Source organism: Hemibagrus wyckioides, linkage group LG06 (genome assembly GCF_019097595.1).
Source record: "Hemibagrus wyckioides isolate EC202008001 linkage group LG06, SWU_Hwy_1.0, whole genome shotgun sequence".
NCBI lineage: Eukaryota > Metazoa > Chordata > Actinopteri > Siluriformes > Bagridae > Hemibagrus > Hemibagrus wyckioides.
The window spans coordinates 7,512,900-7,527,699 of record NC_080715.1 but is presented as its reverse complement, the minus strand read 5'-3'; the positions used below and the strand labels follow the sequence as shown (position 1 = coordinate 7,527,699).

Genomic DNA, 14,800 nt, shown 5'->3' with positions numbered 1-14,800 from the left:
AATAAACGGAGTAACAAAAGCATGAATGGTTAGATGACTAGATGGATAGAAGAATGGTTCTGAACTGATTGAATAAGTGATAGAACTGAGATGGATGAATGTTAAATTATTCAAACAAAAAAAAAGGATAGATGGATGGGTGGATGGATAATAAACTGATGGAACTGACAAAAGAAGTGATGGTTAAATGACAAGATGGGTGAAAGGATGGATGGATCGATGATTGAGTAACTGATAGAACAGATGGAAAGAAGAATAGATAGATGAAAAACTGTTGAAACTGAAAAAAATGATGGAAGAATTTAAAACTGATAGAACAGCAAAGGATGGATGGATGGATGGATGGATGGATGGATGGATAAACTGATTTAACTTGAAAAGGTACAATTATTGATGGATGATAAACTGATAGATGTGAAAACATGGATGGATGGATAGATGACTGAGTAACTGATAGAACAGATGGAAGAAAGAACTAAATAAATGAAAAATGATGGAAGAATTATAAACTGATAGAACAGAAAAAGGATGGATGGATGGATAAACTGATTGAACCTAAAAAGGTACAATTATGGATATATGATAAACTGATCATGAAAAACATGGATGGATGGATGGAATGCATGTTATGCAAACTGATTGGATTGTATTTTGGGTGGATGGATAGATGAATGATAAACTGATAGAACCAGAAAGAGGGTGTAATAATGGGTAGAAGATGAACTGACTGAACCAATAAAATGGATGAATAAATGAATGAATGGATGGATGGAATTAACATATTTAGTAATGGGTGTAATCTGCATTAATCCTGTTAATCAAATCAGGTTCTGGCTTGAAGTCTGTTGTGTGGTTTATCAGGTGATAGAGAAGGTAAAGGGGAGAAAGAAAGAGAAAGAAGAAGAGAGAGAGAATTGTTCACCTCAGGGCTGGAGGACTCGAACCCCTGGTCTTTCCATCGTCCATCAAGCACAAACACATCCATCACTCACGTGACTCTGAGCTACTGATTGTTTATTTCTTTTTTGTTATCATCTACATTTTGACCAGTTGTGTTGGGAATTTCTCATCCCAGTGCTGAATGTAGCACTCCATTAGCAGAGACTCTTTTGGAAACAGGACTCAGCCGTTCGCAGCTATGTGACAATGTGTGCGTCTGTCTTGCGCTTCTCGCACTTCTTTTTCCAAGCTCTATTTAGGACACAGCCCTGTTCAGTCTGCCGCTTGCTGTTTTAAGCCACAATTTGCAAATAACTTAGCTGTTGTTGTGATCCAGATGTTGCTTCTCGGATGCTGACGGATGGGTAAAAACGTGTAGAGAGGCTCGGCAGTGTACTTTGGTATAATAAATAAACACAGTGGTCATAAAGTTCTTGAGAAAGCAGGATGTTCCGCTGAGGAACGAGTGATGCTGAAAACATCCTGTTTCTCATGATACTCAATTGTTTTTCTAAAGTCAAGGGAGATTTGTGTAAAGTACGACATAAACAGGGACACCAGGGTTTAATAAGATGGATCTGGATCCATCTTATTTTTACTCTGGTTTCCTTTCCCAGTCCAAAGTCATACATTGTAGGCTGCCTGGCATCTCTAAACTGTCCATAGTGTCTGAATGTGTGTGTGCTCTGTGATGGGTCAGTATCCTGTCCAAGGTGTTCACTGCCTTGTGCCCCAAGTTCACTGGGATAGACTTCAGATTCCCTGTGACCCTGTATAGTATGAATGATATAGAAAATGGATGGATGGATGGATCGATAGGGAATCTATGGGGATGTTTTCTTTGTAGGTCATTTCCATTTATATTATTTGCACTGGAATGACTGCACAACAGTCTGTGTGGACTTTGAAGTAGATTCCAGTCTCCACAGTTGCATCATCTGAGCTTGTTCCTGTTGCAATAAAGTCTCTAAATTTGGCGCGTTTACCTCTGTTATCCGTACCTACATTTATCTCCCTCTAACACCTTTCCCTTGGCCTTTTCTGCTCCCCCTTTTCTCTGTCCATATTGAGTAAAGGCTAAGAAGACTCTCTGGTCTCACTGTAAAGCTGTACATTTGTCAGGTGACCAGACAGAAATCGAACAACAATTAGAGGCCTCACTGGCAGAGGTCACTGTCATTGTCTCCTGTATGGAGAGGCATAGGCATGTTCGATAGGTTAACTGTGTGTGTGGCCTTGCTAATGGGCAGCGGTGGGATTTGAACTTAGTACAGTCTGATCAGAAGAGCTGTTTCTTAACCATTAAGCTAATTGGTCTCCACTAGAGATGTGCACAGTTTTTTAAAAAATCCTGCTCAAACTTATTTATGTTTATATTTACTTGCCGTATTATATGACAAATTTATCTGGTTCTCAACTTTTCAATCCATGTACATGTACCTAATTATTATTATCTGTTCGTTCTGAATAATGGATTCCATCCAAGAAAATCCATCCATCGATCTATCCTCAGTTAACTGAGTTCCCCAGACTCCAGATGACTGGAATACATCTGCTCATGTCATAAACCTTAATTCTATAGAGGACTTAGAGTACTAAATATTTTTTTAAATTTATTTACTTCATAAATTGTATGTTTTTTTTATTTACTCCTTTCTTCTTGACTAGACACCGAGCTGTTGATATATATGTACAGTTCTGTTGTTCTCTTCTGTAACGAGTGAAACCATAATTCTGAGAATAAACGGCAGATCCACTGCGTCCCCGATCAGGATAAAGAGCTTAATGAAATGAAGCAAGTGTGTGTTTCAGAATATTGCAAGCCTTAACTTCTCAATTATTCTGACTATCAATCTTAGCGCCATATTTGGAGACTTCAAAGTTTTGATCCCTGTCGTCTGACGTTAAGGATGGATTCAGGGTTCATGGTTTGATTTTGAACTCAGGATGCTGTCTATGTTAAGGTTTCCCCTGTGTGTGTCTGTGTGTGTGCATGATGCCCTGCAATGGACTTCCATTCATTATGTGTTAAAGGTCACCACAAATCTTTATTTCAAGTCGCATGATGTTTCCATTACTTCGGCAGAATTCAGCTCACTGGTCCTTGAATATAAGTAGCCTAACTTGTTTATTTTTCCAGGGTGTATGAAGATGGATGGATTGGTGTGTGTGTGTGTGTGTGTGTTTGCATGCCATCCTTCATGTCCTTGGCCCGTCCCTCACAAGAGAACTTTGCACTATGGTAATGACGCTATTCATCACTGACGTAGTTGGTGGGATTTTGGATTAACCCGTGCTGGGCTAATGGAGAGATCTTAATTACAGAAGTATGAAAAAGTGTCTTGCTGTGTCTTTGCACTGAATGAGAGCAATCAGTTTCTCCTCCATCTTCCTTAAACTTGATATTTATGACTCCCCCAGGCTGTTTCCTAAGGCCTGATGTAGGTACAAATCAGTGTATATTCAGAGAAAAAGATCATTTTTTAAAAATTACAAATCCATTTATGTGTTAGTGGTGCATTTTTGATGGACATTACGAAGTTCTTGTGACTCGTAAACTCCAAACCCAATTCCCAATAAACCAATAACTCTAATCTTAAACCCAGTTCTAAACCAAACTATAAACTCTGAATCCAATCATAAAACTTAACCATAGCATTAAACCTCACCATAACCCTAAACCCTAATCTTAAAACCAATCCTAAACTCCACCTTAAACTCTAACTTCAATCATCAAATCCAATCTTAAACCTCATGTACCCCTGTCTCCAATAATAAACCGAAAACCTGATCATATTCCCTGATCCCAATCGTAAATCTGACCCTACTCCAACTCTAGTCATAAACCCTAATCCCCAAATCCAATCATAAACCCCATTCTACCCCTAGCTCCATTCATAAACCCAAACCCCAGTCATAAAAATCATCCTACACCTAACCCCAATCAAAAGCCCCACCTCACCCCTAACTCCAGTACTAAACCCCACCTTACCCCAATTACAATCCTTAACCCCATCCTACCCCTAACTCCAATCATAATCCATTCATAATCCCCACCCTACATCCAGCTCCAATCACCAACCCCAAACACAATCCTAATCTCCTCATAGAGTCTAACTATAGTCAAAAACCCTACCCTAATTCTAACACTGAACCAACCTCTAAACCTTAATCAGAATCATTCAATCACAAACCCAACCCCCAAAACCCTAACACTAATCACAAACCCCAACCTTACTCCTCACGTATACTCCAACTCTGAGTCCCAACCCTAAACCTTAATTCCAATTATAAGGCCCATTTCTGAAACCAAAAGTTCAAATCTACAGCACATTTAACCCAAACTACAATCATCAAGATAAGTAGCCTTTATTTGTTAAATATACATTACTGCACAGTGAAATTCTTTCTTCACATATCCCATCCTTGGAGGTTTGTGGTCAGAGCACAGGGTCAGCTATGATGGGGCAGCGTTGAGGGTTCTTGCTGAGGGGCCCAATCGTGGCTGGGTCTTGAACCCTGATCTTCCAATCAATAACCAAGAGCATTAACCACTTGAGCTACCTCCACCCCATCACTCACCCCAATCCAACCAAAAAGCCCCAAAACAAAAGATTATACTTGCTTTTAACTACGTGTACACATATGCAAGTTGGTCACCGTATATATCTTTCTGTGTGTAATTTCTGCATTTCTCAAACAAAAACAATTAATGAAAAATAAATAAAAAAAATAACACAATCTACGCACATGTAGCAGGGCCAATGTGAACACAGAAAGTGAAAATATACAATCTTTTTACCAACCTGATGTACCATCTACACTAGTGCCAGTGCTACTGTTCCACCATTCCCCAATTTTTACTGATTACCTTGTTATCTGAAATCAGAGGACAGGATCAGAGATGATATTCAGGTACTGGTGAGGGATATCTCGAATCTGACCCACCCCAATCGGACAGACTGGAGAGTCTTCCAACAGGGAGATAACCCGCCATCTCTTTTGGATATAATTTAAAGAGGAAAGTCCAGAAAAAGCTTCACACCATATTTTTTTCTCCATGATGCTAATAATTTTCACACCACTACATCTACATCTGTCCTCACTAGGCTGTTTCTGAGAATTAGATGAGTTCCTGTTATGAGGAAGCTGATCAATGTTGCCAGATTCAGTAATTCCCTGCTCACTTGGGCTCATTTTAATCACACTGAGCTGAAAAAAAATGGCCTTGGGCTGATGGATCTAATTTGGCAAAGTAACTGTTTGGGCTGGTTTTAGACCATGAAAGGTTGGCAAGAGAAAATCCAATCTGGCAAATGTGCTTCTGATTTGTGAGTCCCAGAGCCGTGTGGAAGATTAAAATGAATTTAGCTGAATGAGTGTCTGCAGTCACGGTTTAGTGATTTTTCCACTCTAATACCTAACTTACTAAAAGCCGATCATGGGCAGATTATTTGAATTAGGTGTTTTAGGCACAGCAGGGTAGAAATATGTCGCGCTTTTAAATGCTACAGTTCTTGTCTAGTGAGTGTTTTCATTAGCGGATGAGAAATTTATTGTCTTTATTTTTTTCGAAGATCTCCTTTCTCTATCAACTTTCTTTTTTTTTTCTCATTCATGAATTTAGTTTGGATAAAATTAAAATGATCAATTAAAGGCTTAACAACCTAGAAACCGTCTTACAGTGCTGGGGAGTAGCTAGCTATAATTAGTGAGCCAATTAACTTTTAACAGCATGCCTGTAGCTTTGATATTTTTTTGATATCGCTTTTCTAGTAACTAGCTACTTATATTAGTTGGCTAGACATTTCCAGAAACTAACTGGACCAATATCAGCCGTCTTTGTATCTTTCGCTTGGTTGCATTACAGTTACTTAATGTTTACTGCTTCATACTATGGTGCAGTGTGAGAAGTAATAAGAGCTTTGAGGTAAGATGGTGCTGGTCCATTTTTGGCTTTGTAGGCAGGCATCAGTGTTTTGAATCTGATGCAGCTACTGGAAGCCAGTGGAGGAGCAGCAGTGGGGTGGTGTGGGAGAACTTTGAAAACAAGTCATGCAGCTGCATTTTGGATCATTTGCAGTGGATGAATTGCGTTCTGAGATAGACCTGCTAGGAGAGAGCTCCAGTAGTCCAGTCTCAAAATGACCAGTGACTGAACAAGCACCTGAGCAGCCTGTGTGGATAGAAATGGCCGAATCCTTCCGAAGAAACTGACATGAGCGTGTGACATTAGTAACATGGGAGGAAAAGGACAGTTGATTGTCCATGGTTACCCCAAGGTTGCAAGCAGTGGCTGAAGGGGAGATCATGGAGTTGTTCAGAGATAAAGCAAGATCCTGGGCTGGGGATAATTCACCTGGGATAGCCAGCAGTTCAGTTTTGCTGGGATTGAGTTTCAGCTGATGAGCTGTCATCCAAGATGAAATGTCCGCCAGACACGCTGTGGTTAATGGCAACCAAGTGAGAAAAAAAAGTCACCTGTAGCTTGTGTACCATTCCATAGTTCTTTTAGAGCATTTTCCTGTTAGAATGTATGCTAATCAGAAAGAGGATAGAGAGCTACGATGCTCTGGAGGAAGATTTGGCTACCATTTCTCTATAGGACATGTTGAGTGAGGGTGGAGTTCAGCCTGCGTCCTTGAAAGCCTGTGTTTAAACTCTAAAATAGAGCTTTAGTGGATGACCACGACTGCAGCGTGCAATTAGGAGGCCGTACACCTACCCAGGAAGACGCTCACCGCGGCATCACACACCACTCTGATCTGGTGAAGTAGCAATTTTTAGATGGAAGCAAATTAAATAAGTGTAAAGAAAAGCAAATGAACTCAGTCCCCTGTATCAGCTTGAAATAAATCAAACACACATGCAGACTTGACTGTATGGAGACTGTACAAACTGAAGTGTTGGATTAGTACTGGTTGGTATATCGTTCATGATTTGATGAATCATATGAAGAGATATGTGATGGTGTGTGTGTATGTGTGGGTGTGTGTGCTTTTTGTGATAGTAGATGAGAGGCTAGTGCATTATATTCTAAGGTCTCATTGTTGGTGTAATAAGAATGATATGAGAGACACACACACAGACACACACTTAAGGACTATTATTATGTAGCTGCATTTTTGCAAGCATTTTAAATCTGTAATGCTCTACTGGGATCATATGAATGCCACACAAGTTTAAAGACCAAAATTCACTAAACGTATAGTTTTCACAGTCGTCTGTCTTTTCTGTGATTTGACTGGACAGAGTGTGTGTAGTGTATCTACTTTTAGTTTCTTCTGCAAAAGGATTTTAGGTGAAGGAAGGACGAGTAAATAATCCACCTCGCACCTGTTTATTACACCTATGAATGTATTTTGCTGCCTCACAGCTTCTTGGTTTGAGTTTGAGTTCTCCCATTTCCCTTATATGGACTGGATATGCTGAATTGCCCCTAGTCCATGTAAAGGACTGACATCCCATCAATCCCACTTTGTGCCCAGTGTTTCTGGGGATTGGAACCGTGAACGTTTCCAGAATGGATAACAGGAAAACCACAAACCTAATACGGAGAACAGTGTAGTTTTATGAAACTATTGATATCTCATATATGTGTATTGGGAAGATACTTATATTACAGTACAGTATCTACCAGCTCTAATAAATCCTATATGGTAGCTCAAGGAATTGAATTTAAAACCAATTTTAACACTGAGATGTTTCTTCTTTTAAAATGTATATATTAAGAAAAAAAAAAAGAAAACCCTAACAGCCCTAACGCTGTCAGTGTATGCTAGCCTATGTTTGAACCAGGCGCGTGCACGCGGCGCGCTGCCGCTTAAAGGCGCGGGCACGAGGGCGCGCGCGCGTATCACACATCGCTGAGAAATAGCTTCCGCGCGCCGTCCGACCTGCTGCAGGAAGACAACGCTCAACTTTAGTACTGGAAAACCAGCTCCTATTCCTACAAGGTCAGTAACTGTCCCAGGTTTAAGTCAGAGAGAACTGCGGGAAGGGTGCATTGTTGTTGTTATTATTTTTTTCTTTTCTGTATATGTTTGAGTAGTTTTATTGCAGCGTGTTGAAGGATGCACGCGCGGATCTTTTTTTAGGGGGTGTGCGCGAGATGTGAAAGGTGCACAGGATGAAATACAGGTATCCGGTGTATACATGTCGGTGGATGTTTGTGATGAAAACAAGTTTCAAAATAATCCTCTGCCTCTCTTGCACGTGCGGTCCAGGTTAATATTGAGTCACGTCTCTTAAAAAGTCTCACCTGTGCTGGGGTGGGTTTCCAGGAAGCGCGTGCGATGTGAATTGACGGTTCTTTCTTTATCAATGCATCGTCTTCCAGGACTAAAAGGAAATACATTTCTGCGGTATCATTCAAAGTGCACAAGCACAGTGCAGTGTGTCCATCTGTAATCCGCAGGAGCCAAGCTGTACACACACACACACACAGAGGAACTGCACTGAAATGTGGAATTTTTGGATGAACCTGTTTTACGCAAAGTTCTTTCCAGGAGAAAGTAGCTCACGCATGCTCGGAAGGGTCTTTAGAAACCATCATATAACGCACTAGACTAACGTGCGTATTTATTAAATGACATCGAAACGTGTTGCATGAGGATTTTCTGAAAAAGGCTCAGAAGAGAATAGAGTTATATCAGCGGAGAAGATATGAAATGGTAATATTTTGCTTATAAAGAGAGAGAGAGAGAGAGAGAGAGAGAGAGAGAGAGAGGTGTTCTCTTCAAACAAACTATTAAGAACTCAGACTAAAAGAGGCATGAAGGTATGAAGGAATCTGCAATGGATGAAATGGCTTGCTTTTGTTGCTCTAAATATGGTCGTGTGGTGATCAATGAATTTGTTAGGGGCAATAGTTACTCGGAAAAATGGTGATCAATGACTTGTTTTTGGGAACAATAGTGAACGGTTATTAGTTGTTGGGAACAATGGTGATGGGTGATTAGTCACTGGGGACAACAGTAATCAGTTATTAGTTATTGGGAACAGTGGTGATCCCTGATGTCATTGGCAACAATGGTGATTGGTCGTTTAGTCCGTTAATCAACCAGTGATTAGTTGTAAGGGAACAACAGTAATTGGTGACTGGTTGTTGCAGACAATGGTGATGGGTGATTAGTCAGTGGGAACAATGCTGATCAGTAATTAGTCCCTGAGAAAACAATGGTGATCAAGAATTAGTATTTTTAGAACAATGGTGATTAGTCAGTGAGAACATGTTTGTTTATTTATTTGCAACAGTGGTGATCCCTGATATGTCATTGGCAACAATGGTGATTGGTCGTTTAGCAGTCAACCGGTGATTGATTAGCTGTAAGGGAACAACAGTAATTGGTTGTTGCAGACATCTGTGATAGGTGATTAGTCACTGACAAACCCAGTGATTAGTCTTTGGGAACAATGGTGATCAATTATTATTTTTGGAAACGGTGATCCAGTGATTAGTCATCAGGAACAATGGTGACCAGTGATTTAGTATTTTTTTTAGATTACTTGTTTAGTGATTGGTTGTTTAGTGAGTTAGTCAAGCAGTGATTAGTTGTAAGGGAACAACAATTGGTGATTAGTTTATTGTAGACAATGATTAGTCATTGGGAACAATGGTACCATTTGATTAGTTGCTGGGAACATGGTCCATGGGAACTCTGACTCGCACCAAATGCCTGAAAATCTAGCGCCAGTCACAAAGTCAACAGTGAGTGTGACGATGTGCCCCCAAATGCCACAGCCTAAATTAAAATCCCTCGGAAAGCTAGAGCTGGTGAACCAGACATTAAAATGAAGGCACATTTTGTCTATATAAAGGTTAGAAAGGTTGCATTTGCACATTGACACATTGAGGCTACCGCTGCTCCACTTACCTTTTCCCACAAGGAGAAGTGGAATACTTTATTGAACTGGAGTTTTATACGCTAGTCCATAATTGTGGGGTGGAATCAGGTGATAGGTCTCATAAGCAATCAGTGAATACGGGACATGCAGATTTTACACACTGAATGACCGAAATAGCCCAGGGTATGGAAATATAATGGTTTATAAAAATCAGGTGCATCTTAGATGTGCTGTTGTTGTTTTTCTCTGGCTTGGTAATGTTTTAGATTTTCCACTTGCTTTATTGAATTGGGCAACAACAAGGTGAAGAAAACTGACAGTGTGTCTGAGAAAGGAGTGTGTCTGGTCAGATATCTTTCACAGCACTTTTGCTGTGAATTTGATTCCTCTTTAAAGAACCACTTGTAGAGTCAGCACTTGTGTTATTGTCTAGTGAGACTCCAGCGTAACTGGAACTAATCTATCAGGGTTTATATCAAACTCCAAAAAAAGGACGGAACTACTATTTTAATACATGTTTAAACGTAGATGATTGACAGAGACATAAATTGCGGTTTTATGACTGCATGGTGTTGCATTGTCGGTTGTTCCAGTGTTTAACTTTATTGCTTTATTGTTTTTGTTTTGTTTTTTGTGTGTAAATGCTTTTTTACCCCATTACCAGGGAACTTGTAATGAGTTGTAACCAGAATTCAAATCGATTTAATCTATCATTAATAATGTACTTCCTCAGAGTCCCTGACCTTCACGATGACATTGACTCACCTCCACATCGACACTGTATCTCTCGTGTTTAACACGCCGGGTATCTCCTTGCTGTGTAGTGAGCATGCTGCTGATGTGAACACACACTTTCCTGAAATCTCAGAGGAGACCTCAACATTTCCTACATTTCAAACAGAAGTCTGAAACCAGCTTGTTTATTATGCAGAACAGCGAACGGGGTAATTTTATTATTTGCGTCCTAACGCGCTACATCAAAGCAGAACTCGGAGGCTCTTCACATTCTCAGGGAAATCCATTCACACAGCAGCGTCTCCCACGCCGAGAGCCGGAGTCAGGGTCTGAAATTAATTTTTGCTTCCACTGTGGGAGCTAAATGAGTAATATTCCACCTGTCACTTCCAAAAAACATGTGGAAACACTAGAATTATAAACAAACCCATATTCTGTTTTTATTAGCTGCTTTTATGCCCATGGTCTTGTTTTTTTCTGACTGAATTTAGCCAATTTAGCCAGTTTTTGGTGGCCTTTAATGCATAAGGCATTTTTAAAACATAATATGATTCATCTGTAGATTTCTCACGTGAGTAACCAGAAATCAATCTACTGATTAGGTATCTCAGGTGATCATGCATCTCATTGTGTCTCATAGTTTCCTGAAAAATCCTGAATTCTGGTTCTAACAGTTCCTCAACCTCACTCCAGTTCATAAATGTTTTTACATTCATGGCCATGTTTATCCAGAGTGACTTACATTTATACAGTTGTGCAGGTTAAGGGTCTTGCTCAAGGGCCCAGAAGTAGCAGATTGGTGGTCTTGGGATTTGCAGTAATCCAAGATCTTAACCACTGAATTGCAACTTCATCTCAGCCTGCTGGTATGGCAAATAGTTGGGGTTTGAGCCTGAGCTTTGTTTTCTGGTGGATCCGTCGGCTTGGCTTGGCAACTCTAAATTGCATCAATGAGTGTGTGAAGGTTGTGTGAACATGTGTGTGATATCCTGGGACAGACAAGGTGTATTCCCACCTCACATCCAGTATTCCCCAAATATTCCCAGGATTAGAAGAAGAACTGAGGGCAAGAAGCCTTTATTATCCCCACACATACATTACAGCACAGTGGAATTCTTTTCTTCACATATCCCAGCTGAGGAAGTTCTGAGCACAGGTGCAGCTATGATACAGCGCCCCTGGAGCAGAGAGGGTTAAGGGCCTTGCTCGATTGTCCAACAGTGTAGTCTGTCACATAGAATTTCACTGTGCAGTAATGTATTTCTTTGCATATCCCATCCTTGGAGGGTTGGGGTCAGAGCACAGGGTCAGCCATGATACAGTGCCCCTAGAGCAGGGTAGGTTGGGGGCCTTGCTCAAGGGCCCAACGGTGGCAGCGTGGCAGTGCTGGGGCTTGAAACCTGATCTTCCAGTCAGCAACCCAGAGCCTTAACTACTTGAGCTACCACTGCCCTAGAAAAGAGAGCTAACCGGCTGCAAGCAGCTGACTCCACCCCAAGTGGAGCTTCAACCCCAATCCTCTGATCAACAACCCAGAACTTGAACCACCACTGCTCCAAAAAATCTATTTCTCCAGACTTGGTGGATAAACTGCTAACTGAAGATGAACAAATAAACCATGTGTTGAATCATTTGACTTTGGGATCCAGGACACACACACGAGTGAACACCCTGTCCTTGGTTGGGGAAATGGCTGAATGTAAAAACCCCCACCACTGACCATGAATTTACTTAGGATTCCGTGAATAAAAGAAGGTTGTAGAATGTAGTTCTTGAACAAAATGACTCAGCTGAATGACTCACGCTCTGAATTAAAACCGAGATGAACAAATGATTCAAGGACTCTGAGGAGAAGCAGGCTACGCTACCATAAAACGTTTCCAAAGCAAGTCCAGTTAATCAATCTAGAACATTTTTGTGCAAGGTTTAATAAACGTGTTAATGTTTAGCTTAAATAGAAAAACATGGTAGCGCTTCCACTTTTACCTTGTTACCTTTATCTTCATTCACTGCGTGAATTCACTGAGAATTCAGAGAATTGTAGGAAAATCTGTCCAGACTATATTACTGGATATATCCATCCATTTTCTGTCACAGAGTAGCAAGGATCTGGGAGTCTATTCCAGAAACTCGGGGGACACTCTGGAAAGGGTGCCGATTTATCACAGGGCACAATCACACACCCTCACACTTATTCACACACTGGACAATTTTAGTTTATATTCATCTTTATGGACTGGAGGAGGAAACTATAGTACCATGAGGAAACCCCCAAACTCTCACACACAGTGGTGGTTAATATGAAGCTCATATGAGGGTGTGGTCTGCCACTGCTGAGCCCAAGCTGCCACTGCTGGGCCCTTGAGCAAGGCCCTTCAACCCTCATATCCAGTCGCTCTGGATATGAGTGTCTGCCACATGCCAGAAATGTAAATATGAAAGTAGATACTCACAGTTTTAAGAGTTTGTAGTTTTCCATAAGTATTTCTGTTTATTCTCTAACCTGCTAGGGGCAATATATGCATAGAAAAGTTCCTAAAAACAAAAATGGATTTGTTTCCCCACACAAATGTTTCTGTTTTCTGTGTAAATGTTATCAAACCCATTTCTGCTCTCTGAGATGCTGAAGTACTTGTTCATAAGCAGCTAAAATTTGAAGGTGTTTATCTTCAACCACTAAAATTCTGTGTAATCAAACAGAGGGAAAAACACATGACTCGCACTGAAAGACAACGGAGTCCTTGACTCATTTTATATCAGATTTGTGGTCAGAAAATAGATGTATTTTTTTTAATACTGATTGAAAATGACATTTTTTAGACACCCTTATTAAGAGTGCCAGTTTCTCATTTTATACAACTGAGAGTTAAGGGCCTTGCTCCGGGGCCCAGAAGTGGCAGGTTGGTTGATCTGGGATTCAGACTCGCAACCTTCGGGTCAGTAATCTAACACCTTAACCACTAAGCTACCACATGAATATACTGGTATAAAAGGGTTAATAGGTAGTGAAGTTTCAGTGAAGTGGTGTTATCCTCTCAATCTGTAGTAATCTTGAAGTTGAATCATTTATTCATCTTCAAACCATTGTTTCCTATTCCCTCATGATAACAAACATCTCCGCTTACTCTAACATGGCATTCGCGGCTTGGTATCAGTTGTACGCCCAAGCCAGGATCCGCTAATGCCTGTTAATCAGAGATTTACGAGCTGCATCGCTGATTAATTCTGTTCTGCAGGAGGCCGCTGGTGTGTGATGGTGCCACGGAGGCTATCGGGTGTCCGGTGTGTAAATAAGCTGATGGAAGCTTTGGCTGCAGCTCCACAGCTTTTGGCAAGGCGAGCTGGGCCGAGTTGTGTTCATACGCCGCCTTGATTTATACGACGCCAATGAAACACAGAGCCGGGTTTTATTGGACGCACTAAAGCGAGCTAAACGGTGGATTTGTAGCAGAGCGAGTCTGGAAATAAACCCACGGTTATGATGCTCATCAACACTCAACTGCTGTAAAAGATTAAATGAATGGTCGTGTTGTAAAACTCGGCTGTGATTTTCTCATGGTTTCTTCCAAACATTTAGGAGATTTTTGGTGATTTAACAAAAAAAGGTTCAGTGAGGTCTCATCTACTGCTGTTGAATATTTTGCAGAGGGGAACTAAAACGATATCAAATTAGCGCTAGCCAAACACACAGACGTGCCCTGTCTTCCAATACCATTTAATACGACCTTGTCAGATTCTTTTCATGCCCTAAAACTGTTACAAGGGAAAGGAGAGAGTGTGTAGCTGACACCTGATAAGCTCTTCTGAGATTTACAAGCAGTATTTCATAAACTGTGTGGAAAATCATATTTCTTTGCTAACTTGCTCGATTGCTAACAAAATGCTTGTGATTTATAATGTCTGTATTTACAAAAAAAATAAAACGTTCAAGAAATCCAGTCAGTGTGTTAATTACTAGTACCCAGTTACTAGCAGGTCAAACTAACTTGGCAGCTAGTTAGCATGACCGAGTTATCGCTACAATAAATCAGTAATAGAGAAATTGCTGTATTCAAAGTCATGGATTAATAGTTCACGGTTCTGATTGGTCAGAAGTTTTTGATTGTTGACGAATTGCTGTGGTATTAGAGGAATAAAACACACAGGATATGTGATTTAAAGAAAAATAAATCCTCTTCAGTATGCTAACGTGTACAGCATTTAGCAGATGCCCTTATCCAGAGTGATTTGCATTTTATCTGATTTTATCTCTGAGCATTTGAGGGTTAAGCAGTAGCAG

General features: G+C 40.6%; 1 protein-coding gene across 3 annotated transcripts in view; it reads left to right on the top strand.

Moving 5' to 3' along the window:
• Nucleotides 1-7,774: 7,774 nt before the first annotated feature.
• The window catches only part of znf385b (zinc finger protein 385B), a 225,347-nt gene continuing 218,321 nt past the window's right edge, over nt 7,775-14,800 (top strand). For all 3 annotated transcript variants that reach the window (XM_058393037.1, XM_058393036.1, XM_058393034.1), the window contains exon 1: nt 7,775-7,895. The gene's annotated coding sequence lies outside the window, so the exon portion shown is untranslated. The remainder of the gene's footprint in view (nt 7,896-14,800) is intronic.